We start from the raw sequence: 20,086 nt of genomic DNA on the forward strand, positions 1-20,086 counted from the left end.
CCTTATTACTTAGTCTCTTTGAGTCTCTTGATCATAGCACAAGTATCCTTTACTTAATAGTTAATATCCTCTTAAGTGAGTACATACCATGTTTGTCTTTTTGGGTCTGAATGACTTCACTCAGGATGATTGTCCATTGTCTAACTCCATCCACTTGCTTGTAAATGTCATGATGTCATTGTTTGTAGCAGTTGATTAATGTTCCACTGTGCAAAGATACCACATTGTTCTTAATCCATTTCTTAACTGAGGGACACCTAGGTTGCTTTTAGTTTAAGCATTATGAATAAAGCCAAAATTAACTTGGTTGAGCTTGTGTCCTTGTTGTAAGCTGGAGGATCCTTTGGATATATGTTCAAGAGTAGTATAGCTGGGACTTGAGATATCAGTTTTATAAGGAAACTGCAGTATTTATGTCCATAGTGGCTGTATAAATTTGCACTCCCACCAGCAACAGAGGGGTATTCCACATCCTCACCATCATGAGCTGTCACTTATGTTTTTGACCTTTGCTATTCTGACAGGTGTAAGATGGATTCTGGTAACAGTCTTGATTGCATTTTCAAGATGACTAAGGTTGCTGAACATTTTTCACATGTCTCAACCATTAGAGATTCCTCAAATAAGAATTCTCTCATCATATCTGTACCCCATTTTTAATTGGATTGTTTGGTTTGTTAATGTCTAGTTACTTAAATTCTTCATATATATTCAATCTTAGCTCTCTATTCAATGTGAAGTTGTTTAAAATATTTTCCTATTCTGTAGGCTGTCATTTTGTACTACTAGTGCTGTCCTTTTTCCTTATAGAAGTGGCTCAGTTTCCTGTGGTTGCATTTATTGATTGATGTTCTGAGTGTCCTGATCAGAAAGTTGTCATCTCTGACAGTATGTTCAAAGCTACTACATCCTTAGTCTGTCATTAGATTCAATGTATTTGATTTTATTCTGAGGGATTTGATCCATTTGGACTTGAATTTTGTACAGTGGAATAAATATGGACCAATTTTCATTCTTCTATATAGTGACATCTAGGTAATGACTTGGGGGAGTCTGATCCAGGTTTGTTGTCCATCAATTCCTTTGTTAGAGTCATTCTATTTGAAAGCAAAATAATCTTGACTTTTGGGGACTAAATGGATGCTAAAGAAAACATCCTTTAAGTCTAGTACTATAGACCAAACATGGTCTGGTAGCAGAGCACTCCGCATTAGGGTGAATGGCCATCATCCGTTTGTTAACTTCTCTCAGATCTTCCACTTGAGTGTAGTCAATGGAATTAGGCTTGCAGACCAGTAACAGGTGTATTCCAGGTTGAATGGCAAATTGGTAAGATCCGAAATCTAATAGCCATCTGATGTGAGGTGTGACCCCTTCTTGGGTTTCCTTAGATATGGGGTACTGCCAGACCCACACTAGAGTTGCCTCTTGTTTGAACTCCGTGAACACAAGGTGGGGAGAGTCATTGTTTAGCTAGTCACCTCCAGCCTGTTTTAGTCCATACAGACAGAAATTGCAGTAGCCAGACCTTGACATCATGGCTTGATTCTCTGGGAGTTTCAAGCAATCTGTATTGATCAATCAATTTCACAATCAGCACAGGAATTTAATATTTTGGCTCTTTCAAGGGTAAAATGTATCTGTGCCCCCATCTTGGTAAATAAATTCCTCCCAAATAGTGGGTGTGGAGAGTTAGGGATTACTAAAAAGCCCTCTCCCCAGGGATTCATCTAATTGACAAACATAATGGTAAATAAATGTTAAAGAGGCAAATGTTATGTACATGTCCTCAACTCAGTGCTTCCCAGCCACCTCCCAGGCTCCTGTTTGCCTCTTTTAATTAATTAAGCTGTTCATACATTTATTTCCAATGCTGTGTCTATGATGTAATTATCTACATGTATGTAATTTTGGCATACAAGAGCATTTGAAGTTCTCTGACCTGAGCTCATTGTTATACACTAAGCAATTATTTCTTGTTTTGTATACTTGTCAGAAACCTTAGCAAGCTTCCTCTGACCTTCTGACCTTTCTCACTTTTTTCACTAACTTCATGTTTGTCTTTTTTATATTGTTTTTTTTTATCGAATACTTTTAAATTTACATTTCAAATGTTATTCCTTTTCCTGGTTTCCCTGACATAAGCCCCCTATCACATCCCCCTCCCCTTCTTCTATAAGGGTGTTCCCCTCCCTATACCCCCTGTTGCACACTACACACACACACACACACACACACACACACACACACACACACACATATTCCCCTATATTGGGGGTCCAACCTTGGCAGGACCAAGGTCTTCTCCTTCCATTGGGGACCAACCATGCCATTCTCTGCTACATATGCATCTGGAGTCATGGGTCAGTCCATATTTATTTTAAAATACAACACCTTCTCACTATCTTGTTCCCTCTCCAAGCTGCTGGAATCTACATATTGTTTACACTGCTGAAGTTTCTCTCAAATATGGATAGAATTGGGCTTGAGCTTTCTTTGAAATCTGTTTTGAAATCTTTTTTATGAAGAAGACTAAAGGTCCAAAGGTGAATTCAGAATTCCATTGATAATAAACCATAAATTTATTAGACTTTCTTACAAAGTATTGGGGAGAGGCTTCTTATAGAAGCATAGAACATACAAACAACTACATCACCACAGAGTATCATCATGGAGGATGACCTTAAGGAAGCTGCATGTTGGAATTTCTTTTAGTCAACTTTTCATTTTTTTATATTTTCTAACATCCCCCAAGATTACCTGTAGTTGAAGTAGTGGCCAGAAACCCAGGTGAGAGTCCTGTTGTTCTGCTCTATCTGCTTCTGCTAGAGATTGTGGACAGGTTTTTACTACCATCATAGACTTAGCTACATCTATATTGTTTTGAGTAATTAGTTAGCCTAGCTAGGGGACCAAGGAAGTTTTTTTTCTCTAAAATGGCAATGAGTTAAAAGGTTATGCCTAACAGGAAAAAAAATCTCATGCAACACCGTGTAAGATTATATAATGCTAGGTTCCTTAAGAGATATCATTTAATATTTGTGTATTTTAAGAGAGCTCTGAAACAAATGTTGAATAATTCCTTTCTTTCACTTAATGCCATATATGATGGTACAGGAAGTTGGAAGTTGGAGAGAGTGAGGAGGTTTTCTCACATCAGGTTCATCAGTAGCTGGGGGGACTCTCAAAAATCAATGTCTCAAAACACCATGGGGCTGTGACTTTCAGGACTTTTGTCTCATGGACTTAAACAATGACTTTCTTGGACATCCTGGATGGTAACCTTTTAGAAAAACTTATAAGTTGATAGTGAAGACAGAGGAACAAGCAGAGTTCCTGTATGGCAAACACATGTTCTAAGCATAATGCCATTGGCATTCTAGCCTAGGTACTTTCTATACAGTTATGAAAAACATTGAGTAGGGAATATGTGGATAGGTGATCACTCCACTTGGCCCACATGTGAGGAGTCAATGCACTCAGGTGTTTGAAATGGAAATTTGTTTAAACCCTGATATACTTCTTCTACTAATCTGTGCTGAGAAAAACAAGATGACACTGTTGGACCAGGAGACTGAACCATTGGCCTGATCTCATAGCCTGAACCAAGCCACACCTCCTTGTTGTTGTTCTCTCAAGAACACACTTTTAAGAAGTAGACTGAGCTGTGAATGAACATCTCAATTTAAGGTACTTGACTCATCAATGCTCTCTGTCATGTATATTTTTCATTCTCAATAATTATGTCACAGCAAGATTTTCACAATTCAGAATTTTATAAAAATGTCAGCCATTTTCTTTTTTCTGGGTTTTTAGTTCAGGGGGACTCCTCATGTATATTTTATGGGAAAGATTTCTGAAGGCTGCTCTCTAGCTTTATTCTCCTTCTCATCTTTTGTATAGCAAAGTTCTACCCCATATGTGCAAAGATCTTCCTCTGAACTCAAGGTCCAATCATGGTCTCAAGGTCCTCTACTTCCAATAAACCTCACTGAACAATGATTTTCATGAACAGCCCCCATTTCTCTTAGCTACTTTTTTTTTTGATTACTGATTTTTTTCTTTATTAACTTGAGTATTTCTTATTTACATTTCAATTGATATTCTCCTTCCCAGTTTCCGGGCCAACATCCCCCTAACCCCTCCACCTACCTTTCTATATGGGTCTATCCCTTCCCCATCCTCCCCCCATTACCGCCCTCCCCACAACAATCACGTTCACTGGGGGTTCAATCTTGGCAGGACCAAGAGCTTCTGCTTCCACTGCTGCTCTTACTAGGCTATTCATTGCTACATATGAGGTTGGAGCCCAGGGTCAGTCCATGTATAGTCTTTAGGTAGTGGCTTAGTCCCTGGAAGCTCTGGTTGCTTGGCATTGTTGTTCATATGGGGTCTCGAGCCCCTTCAAGCTCTTCCAGTCCTTTCTCTGATTCCTTCAACAGGGGTCCCATTCTAAGTTCAGTGGTTTGCTGCGGGCATTCGCCTATGTATTTGCTGTATTCTGGCTGTGTCTCTCAGGAGAGATCTTCATCCGGCTCCTGTCTGCCTGCACTTCTTTGCTTCATCCATCTTGTCTAATTGGGTGGCTGTATATGTATGGGGCAGGCTCTGAATGGGTGTTCCTTCTACCTCTGTTCTAAACTTTACCTCCCTATTCCCTGCCAAGGGTATTCTTGTTCCCCCTTTAAAGAAGGAGGGAAGCATTTGCATTTTGATAATCCCTCTTAAGTTTCATGTGTTCTGTGCATCTAGGGCAATTCAAGCATTTGGGCTAATAGACACTTATCAATGAGTGCATACCATGTGTGTTTTTCTGTGATTGGGTTACCTCACTCAGGATGGTATTTTCCTGTTTCAACCATTTGCCTACGAAGTTCATAAAGTCATTGTTTTTGATAGCTGAGTAATATTCCATTGTGTATATGTACCACATTTTCTGTATCCATTCCTCTGTTGAAGGGCATCTGGGTTCTTTCCAGCTTCTGGCTATTATAAATAAGGCTGCTATGAACATAGTGGAGCACGTCTCTTTTTTATATGTTGGGGCATCTTTTTTGTATATGCCCAAGAGAGGTATATCTGGGTCCTCAGGTAGTTCAATATCCAACTTTCTGAAGAACCTCCAGACTGAAATCCAGAATGGTTGTACCAGTCTGCAATCCCACCAACAATGGAGGAGTGTTCCTCTTTCTCCCCCTACTCGCCTGCATTTGCTGTCACCTGAGTTTTTGATCCTCACCGTTTTCACTGGTGTGAGATGAAATCTCAGGGTTGTTTTGATTTGCATTTCCCTTATGACTAAAAACGTTGAACATTTCTTTAGGTGTTTCTCAGCCATTAGGCATTCCTCAGCTGTGAATTTTTTGTTTAGCTCTGAACCCCAATTTTAGTAGGGTTATTTGTCTCCCTGCGGTCTAACTACATGAGTTCTTTCTATATTTTGTATATAAGCCCTCTATCTGTTGTAAGATTGGTTAAAATCTTTTCCCAATCTGTTTTTTTGCCATTTTCTTCTAACAACATTGTCCTTTGCCTTTTATTGTCTGATTGCTCTGGCTAGAACGTCAAGAACTATATTGAGTAAGTAGGGAGAGAGTGGGCAGCTTTGCAGTTTTATGAGATCCCTTTTGTCAATTCTTGCTCTTAGAGCATAAGCCATTGGTGTTTTGTTCAGGAAATTTTTTCCAGTGCCCATGTGTTCCAGATGCTTCCCCACTTTTTCTTCTATTAGTTTGAGTATATCTGGTTTGATGTGGAGGTCCTTGATTCACTTGGACTTTAGCTTTGTACAGGGTGATAAGCATGGATCGATCTGCATTCTTCTACATCTTGACCTCCAGTTGAACCAGCACCATTTGCTGAAAATGCTATCTTTTTTTACATTGGATGGTTTTGGCTCCTTTGTCAAACACTCAAGTGACCATATGTATGTGGGTTCATTTCTGCTTCTTTAATTCTATTCCACTGGTCTATCTGTCTGTCTCTGTGCCAATACGAAGCAGTTTTATCACTATTGCTTCTAATACTGCTTGAGTTCAGGGATCGTGATTCCCCCTGAAGTCCTTTTATTGTTGAGGATAGTTTTAGCTATCCTGGGTTTTTTGTTATTCCAGATGAATTTGCAAATTGTTCTGCCTAACTTTCAGAAGAATTGGATTGGTATTTTGATGGGGATTGCATTGAATCTGTAGATTGCTTCTTTTAAAATGGCCATTTTTACTATACTAATCCTGCCAATCCATGAGCATGGGAGATCTTTCCATCTTCTGAGGTCTTCTTCAATTTCTTTCTTCAGAGGCTTGAAGTTCTTATTGTATAGATATTTTACTTGTTTGGTTAAATTCACACTGAGGTATTTTATATTATTTGGGACTATTATGTAAGGTGTCATTTCCCTAATTTCTTTCTCGGCTTATTTCTCTTTTGTGTAGAGGAAGGCTACTGATTTATTTGAGTTAATTTTATACCCAGCCACTTTGTTGAAGGTATTGTTCAGGTTTAGTAGTTCTCTGATGGAACTTTTGGGATCACTTAAATATACTATCATATCATCTGCAAATAGTGATATTTTGACTACTTCTTTTCCAGTCTGTATCCTCTTGATCTCCTTTTGTTGTCTGATTGCTCTGGCTAGAACTTCAAGAACTATATTGAATAAGTAGGGAGAGAGTGGGCAGCCTTGTCTAGTCCCTGATTTTAGTGGGATTGCTTCAAGTTTCTCTCCATTTAGTTTAATGTTAGCAACTGGTTTGCTGTACATGGCTTTTACTATGTTTAGGTATGGGCCTTGAATTCCTATTCATTCCAGGACTTTTATCATGAAGGGGTGTTGAATTTTGTCAAATGCTTTCTCAGCGTCTAATGAAATGATCATGTGGTTTTCTTATTTCAGATTGTTTATATAGTGGATTATGGTGATGGATTTCCGTATATTAAACCATCCATGCATGCCTGGGATGAAGCCCACTTGAACATCATGGATAATTGTTTTGATGTGCTCTTGGATTCAGTTTGCAAGAATTTTATTGAGTATTTTTGCATCGATATTTATAAGGGCAATTGGTCTCAAGTTCTCTTTCTTTGTTGGATCTTTGTGTGGTTTAGGTATAAGAGTAATTGTGGTTTCATAGAAGGAATTTGGTAGCTCTCCGTTTCTTTCAATTTTGTAGAATAATTTGTATAGTATTGGTATCAGGTTTTCTATGAAGGTCTGATAGAATTCTGCACTGAACCCATCTGGACCTGGGCTCTTTTTGGTTGGGAGACCTTTAATGACTGCTTCTATTTCATTAGGAGTTATGGGATTGTTTAAATGGTTTATCTGTTCCTGATTTCACTTTGGTACCTGGTATCAGACTAGGAAATTGTCCATTTCCTGCAGATTTTCAAGGTTTGCTAAATATAGGCTTTTGTAGTAGGACCTGATGATTTTTTTGAATTTCCTCTGATTCTGTAGTTATGTCTCCCTTTTCCTTTCTGATTTTGTTAATTTGTACACACTCTCTGTGTCCTCTCATTAGTCTGGTTAAGGATTTATCTATCTTGTTGATTCTTTCTATGGTCCTTTTTGTTTCCACTTGTTTGATTCCAGTTCTGAGTTTGATTATTTTCTGCCTTCTACTCCTCCTGGGTGTATTTGCTTCCTTTTGTTCTAGAGCTTTTAGGTGTCCTGTCAAGCTGGTGACATATGCTCTCTCCTGTTTCTTTCTGCAGGCACTCAGAGCTATGAGTTTTCCTCTTAGCACAGCTTTCATTGTGTCTCATAGGTTTGGGTATGTTGTACCTTCATTTTCATTAAGTTCTAAAAAGTCTTTAATTTCTTTCTTTATTTCTTCCTTGACCAGGGTATCATTGAGTAGAGCATTGTTCAACTTCCATGTATATGTGGTCGTTCTTCCCTTATTGTTATTGAAGACCAGCTTTAGGCCGTGGTGGTCTGATAGCATGCACGGGATTATTTCTATCTTTCTGTACCTGTTGAGGCCTGTTTTTTGACCAATTATATGGTCAATTTTGGAGAAAGTACCATGAGGTGCTGAGAAGAATGTATATCCCTTTTCTTTAGGATAGAATGTTCTATAAATATTTGTTAAGTCCATTTGGTTCATGACTTCTCTTAGTCTGTCTATGTCTCTCTTTAATTTCTGTTTCCATGAACTGTCCATTGATGAGAGAGGGGTATTGAAATCTCCTACTATTATTGTGTGAGGTACAATGTGTGTTTTGAGCTTTAGTAAGGTTTCTTTCATGTATGTAGGTGCTCTTGTATTTGAAGCATAAATATTTAGGATTGAGAGTTCATCTTGGTGGGTTTTTCCTTTGATCAATATGAAGTGTCCTTCCTTATCTTTTTGATGACTTTTAGATGAAAATTAATTTTATTTGATATTAGAATGGCTACTCCAGCTTGCTTCTTCCGAGCATTTGCTTGGAAAATTGTTTTCCAGCCTTTCACTCTGAGGTAGTGTCTGTCTTTGTCTCTGAGGTGTGTTTCCTGTAGGCAGCAGAATGCAGGGTCCTCGTTGCTTATCCAGTTTGTTAACCTATGTCTTTTTGTTGGGGAGTTGAAGCCATTGATGTTGAGAGATATTAAGGAATAGTGATTATTGCTTCCTGTTATATTCATATTTAGATATGAGGTTATGTTTCTGTGCTTTTCTTCTCTTTGTTTTGTTGCCAAGACGATTAGTTTCTTGCCTTCTAGGGTATAGCTTGCCTCCTTATGTTGGGCTTTACCATTTATTATCCTTTGTAGTGCTGGATTTGTAAAAAGATATTGTGTAAATTTGGTTTTGTCATGGAATATCTTGGTTTCTCCATCTACGTTAATTGAGAATTTTGCAGGGCAAAGTAACCTGGTATGGCATTGTGTTCTCTTAGGGTCTGTATGACATTTGTAGAGGATCTTTTGGCTTCACAGTCTCTGGTGAAAAGTCTGGAGTGATTCTCATAGGTCTGCCTTTATATGTTACTTGACCTTTTTCCCTTACTGCTTTTAATATTCTTTCTTTATTTTGTGCATTTGGTGTTTTGACTATTATGTGACCGGAGGAGTTTCTTTTCTGGTCCAATCTATTTGGAGTTCTGTAGGCTTCTTGTATGCCTATGGGTATCTCTTTTTTTAGGTCAGGGAAGTTTTCTTCTATGATTTTGTTGAAGATATTTACTGGTCCTTTGAGCTGAGAGTCTTCACTCTCTTCTATACCTATTATCCTTAGGTTTGATCTTCTCATTGAGTGCTGGATTTCCTGTATGTTTTGGACCAGTAGCTTTTTTCCTTTTACATCATGTTTGACAGTTGTGTCGATGATTTCTATGGAATCTTCTGCTCCTGAGACTCTTTCTTCTATCTCTTGTATTCTGTTGTTGATGCTTGTATCGACAGCTCCTTGTCTCTTCCTTTGGTTTTCTATATCCAGGGTTGTTTCCCTGTGTTCTTTCTGTATTGCTGCTATTTCCATTTTTAATTCCTTCAATTGTTTGATTGTGTTTTCCTGTAATTCTTTCAGGGATTTTTGTGATTCCTCTCTGTAGGCGTCTACTTGTTTTTTTTTTTTTTTTTTGTTTTTTTTTTTGTTTTGTTTTTTTTTTTTTTTCATGTTTTCCTGTGTTTCTCTAAGGGAGTTCTTCACGTTTTTCTTGAAGTCCTCCAGCATCATGTTCAAATATGATTTTAAATCTAGAATTTGGCATTCTGGTGTGTGAATATCCACTGTTTGCTTTGGTGGGAGAATTGGGCTCTGATGATGCCATGTAGTCTTGGTTTCTGTTGCTTCGGTTCCTATGCTTGCCTCTCACCATCAGATTGTCTCTAGTGTTACTTTGTTCTGCTATTTCTGACAGTGGCTAGACCATCCTATAGGCCTGTGTGTCAGGAGTGCTGAATACCTGTTTTCCTGTTTTCTTTCAGCCAGTTATGGGAATAGAGTGTTCTGCTTTCTGGCATGTAGTCTTCTCCGTCTACTGGTCTTCAGCTGTTCCTGTGGGCCTGTGTCTTGAGTTCACCAGGCAGGTCGCCTGCAGCAGAAAAAATTGGTCTTACCTGTGCTCCTCTGGCTCAAATTTGCTCGTGGGTGGTTGCTTTTGAGCTCTCCATGAGGGCATCAACCAGGAGGGCCTGCGCAGCCTTTTTCGGGAGCCTCTGTTCACCCGGGTCCCAGATGTTGTTAGGTGTTTTCCTCTGGAGTAATAAATGAGGTCAGAGTGTAGTCTCTTCTGGCTTCCCAGGTGTGTCTGCCTCTCTGAATGTTTAGCTCTCCCTCCCATGGGATTTGGGTGCAGAGAACTGTTGATCCAGTTTCTTCAGGTCCAGCTGGTGTCTGGAGCGCAGGGGACTTGAAGCTCCAGTGCTGTATCTTCCAGTTTACAGAGGCCATATACAGTTTCCTCTTGGGTCAGGGATGTTGGTAGGTGTGGGCAGTATTGGTGGTCTCTCCCGCTCTGCAGTCTCAGGAGTGCTCACCTTTCTGGGCCATGAGCTCTCTCTCCCAAGGGGTTTGGGAGTGGTGAGCTGTGGGCTGGGATCAGGGAGGTTGGGACTCCAGCTAAAAACTGGAAGTGTCCCGTCCCAGAGGAATTTTGCCTCTGTGTGTCCTGAAACCACCAGGCAGGTCGCTTGGAGCAGAAAAATTCGTCTTACCTGTGGTCCCGTGACTCAAGTTTTCTCGTGGGCAGTTGCTTTTGAGCTCTCCATGAGGGCGTCAACCAGGAGGGCATGTGCAGCCTTTTCCGGGAGCCCCCATGCACCAGGGTCCCAGATGGTGTTAGGTGTTTTCCTCTGGAGTCAGAGATGTGGGCAGAGTGTAGTCTCTTCTGGCTTCCCAGGCGTGTCTGCCCCTTTGAAGGTTTAGCTCTCACTCCCATGGGATTTGGGTGCAGAGAAGTGTTGATCTGGTCCCTTCAGGTCCAGGTGGTGTCTGGAGCGCCCTGTTAGCTTCTTTTAAAGGTTGTCCAGGCTACTCGTTTCCTAGTACGAAAATGTTGTTGTAAAAATATAAAAATAGGAGTTGGGGATTTAGCTCAGTGGTAGAGCGCTTGCCTAGGAAGCGCAAGGCCCTGGGTTCGGTCCCCAGCTCCGAAAAAAAAATTGGTTGTTTTTGATCCCACTAGGTCCACACCATAGTGCCCCAAGATATGTGCTAGATATTTTGGCAGAAACACATCCCAACTCCAAGGCGGCCCAGTGTCTCCTGCCGCCACACACTTTCCTACACTCAAACGGTCACATAAAAGAACACACAACACAATAATCTTTGACCAAATTGATAAGATATAATTACCCACTTAAACCTACCAAGCCCAGTGCCATCCATCCCTTAAGAACAATAATAAGAACCTGTAAATACACAGAGCAGAATCTTAATGTCAGCCTCCATTGTCCTACCATGGCTTCTCCCTTCTCCCTCCTCTCTCCTCCTTTCCATTCCAGTCTCCTCCTCTTCCTTCAAACTTCTCTCCCACCCATCCTTCTTTCTCCCCCAATGACAAGCCTCCTTCTATCTTGTACCTGCCCCTCACCTATATTTTACAAATTCAACTGGGAGAATGTTCTGGTGAAGTCACCTGATTCCTGAGTACATGACTAAGCAGCTGTCCTTGGGGCAGTGGAATTAGCATCAAAATACAGATAACTCCAGGGCAAACCACAATAGGAAAACTAGTATATAAATCATCAGGAACATTTAAACATTTTTTACCTCAAGAAAGGCCAGAACAAAGAAAATTTGAGGCTTGACAATAAGATTTCTCTCTTTAAGATTGCCTTTCCTGCCTCTGTTTCCAGTTTCTGTGACTACTAAGTATGCTCAAATGTTTCTATTAGTTTTGAGTTTGTTTAGATTCCAGCTTATATTATAAATAATGGTGAATTGAGAGAGATTTAAATTTTTTTATCTTTACTACTGGGAAGCTTATGTCTTTAATGAAATTGATTAATAGTATTGCCATTAACAGAGTATGTTTCTAATGGATCCCAGCCGCATCTTTCCTTGTAGTCCAAAATCTCAGCAACAGCTGTGCATTTGCTACGGGACTAAGTGCTCATCACTGAACCTGGTTACAGATGCTTCATGTAGAATACTCTATGATCTTACACTCATTCTTCTCACACTTTCCCTTCAGCAGTTCTGCTTCACTCTCAGAGAACTATGAGTTTCTCAAAGCACACTGTTTGACTCCTTTGTTTTATTTTTTGCTAGAAACAGAGAATATATTTCTCATAAGCAATAGAGAAGCATTTTATACTTCCCAAAATATCATACACTGAGTTTGAGTGTAGTTTAATGCAGATAAATACTATCTAGTAAATAGGATGTTGGTAAAGAATGGCCGAGAAGCTCTATTTCACCTATGGCCAATCAGGGAACTACAGATTTTGTGATTATTGTTAGATAGAGAAGTAGCAGAGGAGTTTGTTCCATAAAGAAGCTCCCACAAAATGATCTTTTGGGAATGATTATTACTGGGAGAAAGGGACATGAGACCATGGCAGGCATGATCAGATTTTTTAGGAAGTAGATCATTGAAATAGGCAGAACATCACATCAGAGAAAACATGCGTGGATCTTGAAGCAAAGAGACAGGTTTTTCAATTAGACAAAAATCTAAAGAGTGTCTTGGTTAATAGGCATAGCTTAAGGTAAAACAAAGATAATAGCCATGAAATACATGACAACAGAATCCCAGAAGAGCAGAGAAACCAAACAGGATAAAATATGTAGTTTTAATATCTTCTCAGGGAGTGGAGGAAAATGGTTACTTTCACTTTCCTATGTATGATTTATCTTGGGGAAGCAGACATGAGAAAGAACATGTATGAGCCAAATACTGGGTAGAATCATACACTAACCACAGCCCAGAAAGACTTCTCTACTCACTGTCTCAGAAAGAAAGCTGTTGGTAGATATGGGCTACAGATTCTGGATACTTATAATTACCAGTGTTTTAAAGGGGAAGGCCTGGGTTTCCCACCTATCACTCATAAAAGTGACATGATTTTGCCAAGAAATCATGTGCACTGAAAAGAAGCAAGACATCTTTTCTTTTAGCCGTCAACTGCTTGTGCTTCTTCCTTGGAAGATATGGAAAGGCCATGGAGACTGGAGACTACAACATCAAAACTAACAAAGAAACGAATAAACAAAGACAGAAAAAATACAGAGAAAGTCCACAAAGGAGACATGTAACTTTTATACATCTTTAATGGGTAGCAGGAAGAAGTTCCATGCTATGTGAGATAGCCTGAGATAACCTACATCACATAGAGCATGAAAGAAGCTAGTACTGAATAGGATCATAAGTTAGGGGCTGCATCTTATTTGTCTCAGTGACTGAGTTGAGGTGGGGCAAGGTCTGATTTCTTAAGTCATGGACTTTGTACACTTGGACTTATCACTAGTGTAAAAGGCCAGCTTGTAACTTAACAGACAATACTTTCCCGTTCTTAGTAAATGGTATTTCTAACCACATGTGGACATTGTCTAAGGAGAATCTGGATAATTCTAGAAGTTAAATTTATAACAGGGAACATTGCTATTCTGTCGTTCAGAATGTGAATGCAGTTTATGGAGAAAAAAATCAAATGAAATAGATCACTTCACTACCACACATGGAGCAGGGCACATTGCTCTACATTGAAGTCTTTCTAAATCCTAACTAATGTCAGCTTTTAATTGACTTTGTTTGGCTTTACTTGCTGCATTATGAATCATTACTTGTCTATATCACTAATTCTTTTTCTAATGGTACTTTCTCTAGTGCTGAGAAAGGAGTTTGAAAGTCATTGGTTGTAGGATGATGTCATTATGCAGGTGAAGGCAGGCACAAGAGAGAGGCCTGTCATTGGAAGAAAAGGAAGGATGGATTGGAGAAAAGTTTTATAGAGGAGGAGGAGACTGGATCAAGAGAAAGGGAGGAGCAGCTGAGAGAACATGATGGCAGATGTTAAGATTCCTCTCTGCATATTTACAGATTGTTATGAATATTCTTAAGGGATGGATGTGTACAGTTTTGTGTGTCTAGATGGGCAATTATATATTATCAATTGGATTAGAGGTTATTGTGTCATATGTTCTTTCATGTGGAGATTTAATTGAATTCAAGACAGTATGTGGTAGCTAGAGACACTAGGCCTCCATCGAAGTGGGATGTGTGTGCCTGGCATGGTGGCAACCTGCGTTTGGAAATAGATGGATAATGAGATTGTTGCCAGCTCAGACAGTAGCCATCGGCAATGTGGCATGGGATAGAGCAAAGCAGGTGATACACTTTACTGACTGGGATGAAGATATTTACCAGATATCTTGGAGCACTATGGTACCAGACCTACAGCAGAATAAAAGGCAGCATTTTTAATAACTTTACAGCAACAATATGTCATTTCACTTACAGTATCAGCAGCAAGCTTTTGAAGAGGTGTTTTTGAAGCCTTCACTAATGATAAGCCAATGTTTAGCTCTTTGTCTTTTAAGATAACCATGTCATTTCTCACAATTATCTTGATGTGTTAAGAACCATTAATGAAGACAGAAGAGAAGGGTACCACTGTAGGTTAACACAATGACAGTTTATATCACATTGCCCATTTTGAAGTATTTATAGTAGCTTCAATGACTAATTTTTTACATTTTCTTCTTTCAGGTGTCCCTGAACATCAAGATTAAAAGAAGAGGTTTTGGAAAGAGCTCTACTGGTAACATGCTTACTACATAATCTGGGGACTTGAATTTGATCCCTAGAGTCTGTGTAAACAGCCAGGCATGGTTTAGTCCAAGTACTAGAAAGGTAGCTGCAGAAGGATTCCTCTGGGATGGGTGGCCAAACATGCTAGGATAATAGTTAAGCTACAGACTAAAGACAGACACTGTTTTATAGGAGATAGAGAGTATTCATGAAGATTATGCCAGAATGTGAACTCTGTTCTGTGGGAACACACACACACACACACACACACACACACACACACACACACACAAACATATACACAAATACACACACATTCTCATGTGAGCTTATTCATCCACACACACACACCATGAATGCCTAAAGATTTATTAATTGTTCAACTTACTTGATATTGTATTTATATACTGTGTTATCATTGAGAGTTCACCCAGTCACATGTAAGAATGCTCGTGTCATTGTACACATATTGATGTCAGAAGACAACTCTGGGAATCAGTTCTTTCCTTTCACCATCTGAGTCTCAAGGCTCAAACTCAAGTTGTGAGGCTTCTTGGCACAGAACTTTCCTAACTGGGCCATATCATATCGCTTATAATGATGAGTTTACAAATACGTGGAATATAGAGCTGGCTCCACTAAGTTTTTAGTTCAAAGACCCACAGATGGGGGAGCACCCTCATAGAATCAGGGGAAGTGGGGGAGGGATAGAGTGCTTTCAGAGGGGAAATTGGGAAAGGGGATAACTTTTGAAATATAAATAAATAAAATATCCAGCAATAATAATACAAAAAATAAGACTCACAGTATAGAATTGCCTCCAACTAATTGCCATATAATTTCTGCAACAATGAACACACACACACTTATTAAAGCAAATGAAATAATTTTATTTAAACTTATTCTAAATGGATAATTGCCCCTCTTTTTATAAAACAGAGAAAATCACATAATAAAGTACTCAAAACAAAGTCCTCCTCCCTAGAAAGCCAAAACAAACCAATAAACTGAAACTGTAGAGCCATTGAGAAAGATATCTATCATTAATGTTTGGCTCATACACAAATGCAAGAACAGTATTCATATATGTACACAAATACAAAATAAAATGAAAGAAAGCTGGGCAAGAGGCATATTTCATATTGTGTCATAACTTCTAAAAATCTTTGTAAATTTCAGAAAATATGGGAGAGAAATGTTCATTGGTCCTCTGAGTATTCATACATTCACAACTATTGTCAATTTCGAGTGTTATTCCCTTTCCCGGTTTCCGGGCAAACATCACCCTCCCCCCTCCCCTTCCTTATGGGTATTCCCCTCCCAACCATCCCCCCATTGCCGCCCTCCCCCCAACAGTCTAGTTCACTGGGGGTTCAGTCTTAGCAGGACCCAGGGCTTCCCCTTCCACTGGTGCTCTTACTAGGATATTCATTGCTACCTATGAGGTCAGAGTCCAGGGTCAGTCCATGTATAGTCTTTAGGTAGTGGCTTAGTCCCTGGAAGCTCTGGTTGCTTGGCATTGTTGTACATATGGGGTCTCAAGCCCCTTCAACCTCTTCCAGTTCTTTCTCTGATTCCTTCAACGGGGGTTCTATTCTCAGTTCAGTGGTTTGCTGCTGGCATTCGCCTCTGTATTTGCTGTATTCTGGCTGTGTCTCTCAGGAGCGATCTACATCCGGCTCCTGTCGGTCTGCACTTCTTTGCTTCATCCTTCTTGTCTAATTGGGTGGCTGTATATGTATGGGCCACATGTGGGGCAGGCTCTGAATGGGTGTTACTTCAGTCTCTGTTTTAATCTTTGCCTCTCTCTTCTCTGCCAAGGGTATTCTTGTTCCCCTTTTAAAGAAGGAGTGAAGCATTCACATTTTGATCATCCGTCTTGAGTTTCATTTGTTCTAGGCATCTAGGGCAATTCAAGCATTTGGGCTAATAGCCACTTATCAATGAGAGCATACCATGTATGTCTTTCTGTGATTGGGCTAGCTCACTCAGAATGATATTTTCCAGTTCCAACCATTTGCCTACGAATTTCATAAAGGCATTGCTTTTGATAGCTGAGTAATATTCCATTGTGTAGATGTACCACATTTTCTGTATCCATTCCTCTGTCGAAGAGCATCTGGGTTCTTTCTAGCTTCTGGCTATTATAAATAAGGCTGCGATGAACATAGTGGAGCACGTGTCTTTTTTATATGTTGGGGCTTCTTTTGGGTATATGCCCAAGAGAGGTATAGCTGGATCCTCAGGCAGTTCAATGTCCAATTTTCTGAGGAACCTCCAGACTGATTTGCAGAATGGTTGTACCAGTCTGCAATCCCACCAACAATGGAGGAGTGTTCTTATTTCTCCGCATCCTCGCCAGCATCTGCTGTAACATGAGTTTTTGATCTTAGCCATTCTCACTGGTGTGAGGTGAAATCTCAGGGTTGTTTTGATTTGCATTTCACTTATGACTAAAGATGTTGAACATTTCTTTAGGTGTTTCTCAGCCATTCGGCATTCCTCAGCTGTGAATTCTTTGTTTAGCTCTGAACCCCATTTTTTAATAGGGTTATTTGTCTCCCTGCCGTCTAACTTCTTGAGTTCTTTGTATATTTTGGATATAAGGCCTCTATCTGTTGAAGGATTGGTAAAGATCTTTTCCCAATCTGTTGGTTGCCGTTTTGTCCTAACCACTGTGTCCTTTGCCTTAGAGAAGCTTTGCAGTTTTATGAGATCCCATTTGTTGATTCTTGATCTTAGAGCATAAGCCATTGGTGTTTTGTTGAGGAAATTTTTTCCAGTGCCCATGTGTTCCAGATGCTTCCCTAGTTTATCTTCTATTAGTTTGAGTGTGTCTGGTTTGATGTGGAGGTCCTTTATCCACTTGGACTTAAGCTTTGTACAGGGTGATAAGCATGGATCGATCTGGATTCTTCTACATATTGACCTCCAGTTGAACCAGCACCATATGCTGAAAATGCTATTTTTTTTTCCATTGGATGGTTTTTTGCTCCATTGTCAAAAATCAAGTGACCATAGGTGTGTGGGTTCATTTCTGGGTCTTCAATTCTATTCCATTGTTCTATCTGTCTGTCTGTGTACCAATACCATGCAGTTTTTAACACTATTGCTCTGTAATACTGCTTGAGTTCAGGGATAGTGATTCCCCCTGAAGTCCTTTTATTGTTGAGGATAGTTTTAGCTATCCTGGGTTTTTTGTTATTCCAGATCAATTTGCAAATTGTTCTGTCTAACTCTTTGAAGAATTGGATTGGTATTTTGATGGGGATTGCATTGAATCTGTAGATCGCTTTTGGTAAAATGGCCATTTTTACTATATTAATCCTGCCAATCCATGAGCATGGGAGATCTTTCTATCTTCTGAGGTCTTCTTCAATTTCCTTCTTCAGTGTCTTGAAGTTCTTATTGTACAGATCTTTTACTTGCTTGGTTAAAGTCACACCGAGGTACTTTATATTATTTGGGTCTATTATGAAGGGTGTCGTTTCCCTAATTTCTTTCTCAGCTTGTTTCTCTTTTGTGTAGAGGAAGGCTACTGATTTATTTGAGTTAATTTTATACCCAGCCACTTTGCTGAAGTTGTTTATCAGCTTTAGTAGTTCTCTGGTGGAACTTTTGGGATCACTTAAATATACTATCATATCATCTGCAAATAGTGATATTTTGACTTCTTCTTTTATGATATGTATCCCCTTGACCTCCTTTTGTTGTCTGATTGCTCTGGCTAGAACTTCAAGAACTATATTGAATAAGTAGGGAGAGAGTGGGCAGCCCTGTCTAGTCCCTGATTTAGTTGGATTGCTTCAAGTTTCTCTCCATTTAGTTTAATGTTAGCAACTGGTTTGCTGTATATGGCTTTTACTATGTTGAGGTATGGGCCTTGAATTCCTATTCTTTCCAGGACTTTTATCATGAAGGGGTGTTTAATTTTGTCAAATGCTTTCTCAGCATCTAATGAAATGATCATGTGGTTTAGTTCTTTCAGTTTGTTTATATAATGGATCACGTTGATGGTTTTCTGTATATTAAACCATCCCTGCGTGCCTGGGATGAAGCCTACTTGATCATGGTGGATGATTGTTTTGATGTGCTCTTGGATTCGGTTTGCCAGAATTTTATTGAGTATTTTGCGTCGATATTCATAAGGGAAATTGGTCTGAAGTTCTCTTTCTTTGTTGGGTATTTGTGTGGTTTAGGTATAAGAGTAATTGTGGGTTCATAGAAGGAATTTGGTAGTGCTCCATCTGTTTCAATTTTGTGGAATATTTTGGATAATATTGGTATGAGGTATTCTATGAAGGTCTGATAGAATTCTGCACTAAACCTGTCTGGACCTGGGCTCTTTTTGGTTGGAAGACCTTTAATGACTGCTTCTATTTCCTTAGGAGTTATGGGGTTGTTTAACTGGTTTATCTGTTCCCGATTTAACTTCGGTACCTGGTATCTGTCTAGGAAATTGTCCATTTCCTGCAGATTTTCAAGTTTTGTTGAATATAGGCTTTTATAGTAAGATCTGATGATTTTTTGAATTTCCTCTCATTCTGTAGTTATGTCTCCCTTTTCATTTCTGATTTTGTTAATTTGGACACACTTTCTGTGTCCTCTCATTAGTCTGGCTAAGGGTTTATCTATCTTGTTGATTTTCTCAAAGAACCAACTTTTGGTTCTGTTGATTCTTTCTATGGTCCTTTTTGTTTCTACTTGGTTAATTTCAGCTCTGAGTTTGATTATTTCCTGCCTTCTACTCCTCCTGGGTGTATTTGCTTCTTTTTGTTCTAGAGCTTTTAGGTGTGCTGTCAAGCTGCTGACATATGCTCTTTCCTGTTTCTTTCTACAGGCACTCAGCGCTATGAATTTTCCTTTTAGCACAGCTTTCATTGTGTCCCATAAGTTTGGGTATGTTGTACCTTCATTTTCATTAAATTCTAAAAAGTCTTTAATTTCTTTCTTTATTTCTTCCTTGACCAGGTTATCATTGAGTAGAGCATTGTTCAATTTCCACGAATATGTGGGCATTCTTCCCTTATTGTTATTGAAGACCAGTTTTAGGCCGTGGTGGTCCGATATTACGCATGGGATTATTTCTATGTTTCTGTACCTGTTGAGGCCCGTTTTTTGACCAATTATATGCTCAATTTTGGAGAAAGTACCATGAGGAACTGAGAAGAAGGTATATCCTTTTGCTTTAGGATAGAATGTTCTATAAATATCCGTTAAGTCCATTTGGCTCATGACTTCTCTTAGTCTGTCTACATCTCTGTTTAATTTCTGTTTCCATGATCTGTCCATTGATGAGAGTGGGTTGTTGAAATCTCCTGTTATTATTGTGTGATGTGCAATGTGTTTAGAGCTTTAGTAAGGTTTCTTTTACATATGTAGGTTCCCTTGTATTTGGGGCATAGAT

The sequence above is a fragment of the Rattus norvegicus genome, chromosome 8, assembly GCF_021556685.1.
Source record: "Rattus norvegicus strain SHRSP/BbbUtx chromosome 8, alternate assembly SHRSP_T2T, whole genome shotgun sequence".
Taxonomy (NCBI): domain Eukaryota; kingdom Metazoa; phylum Chordata; class Mammalia; order Rodentia; family Muridae; genus Rattus; species Rattus norvegicus.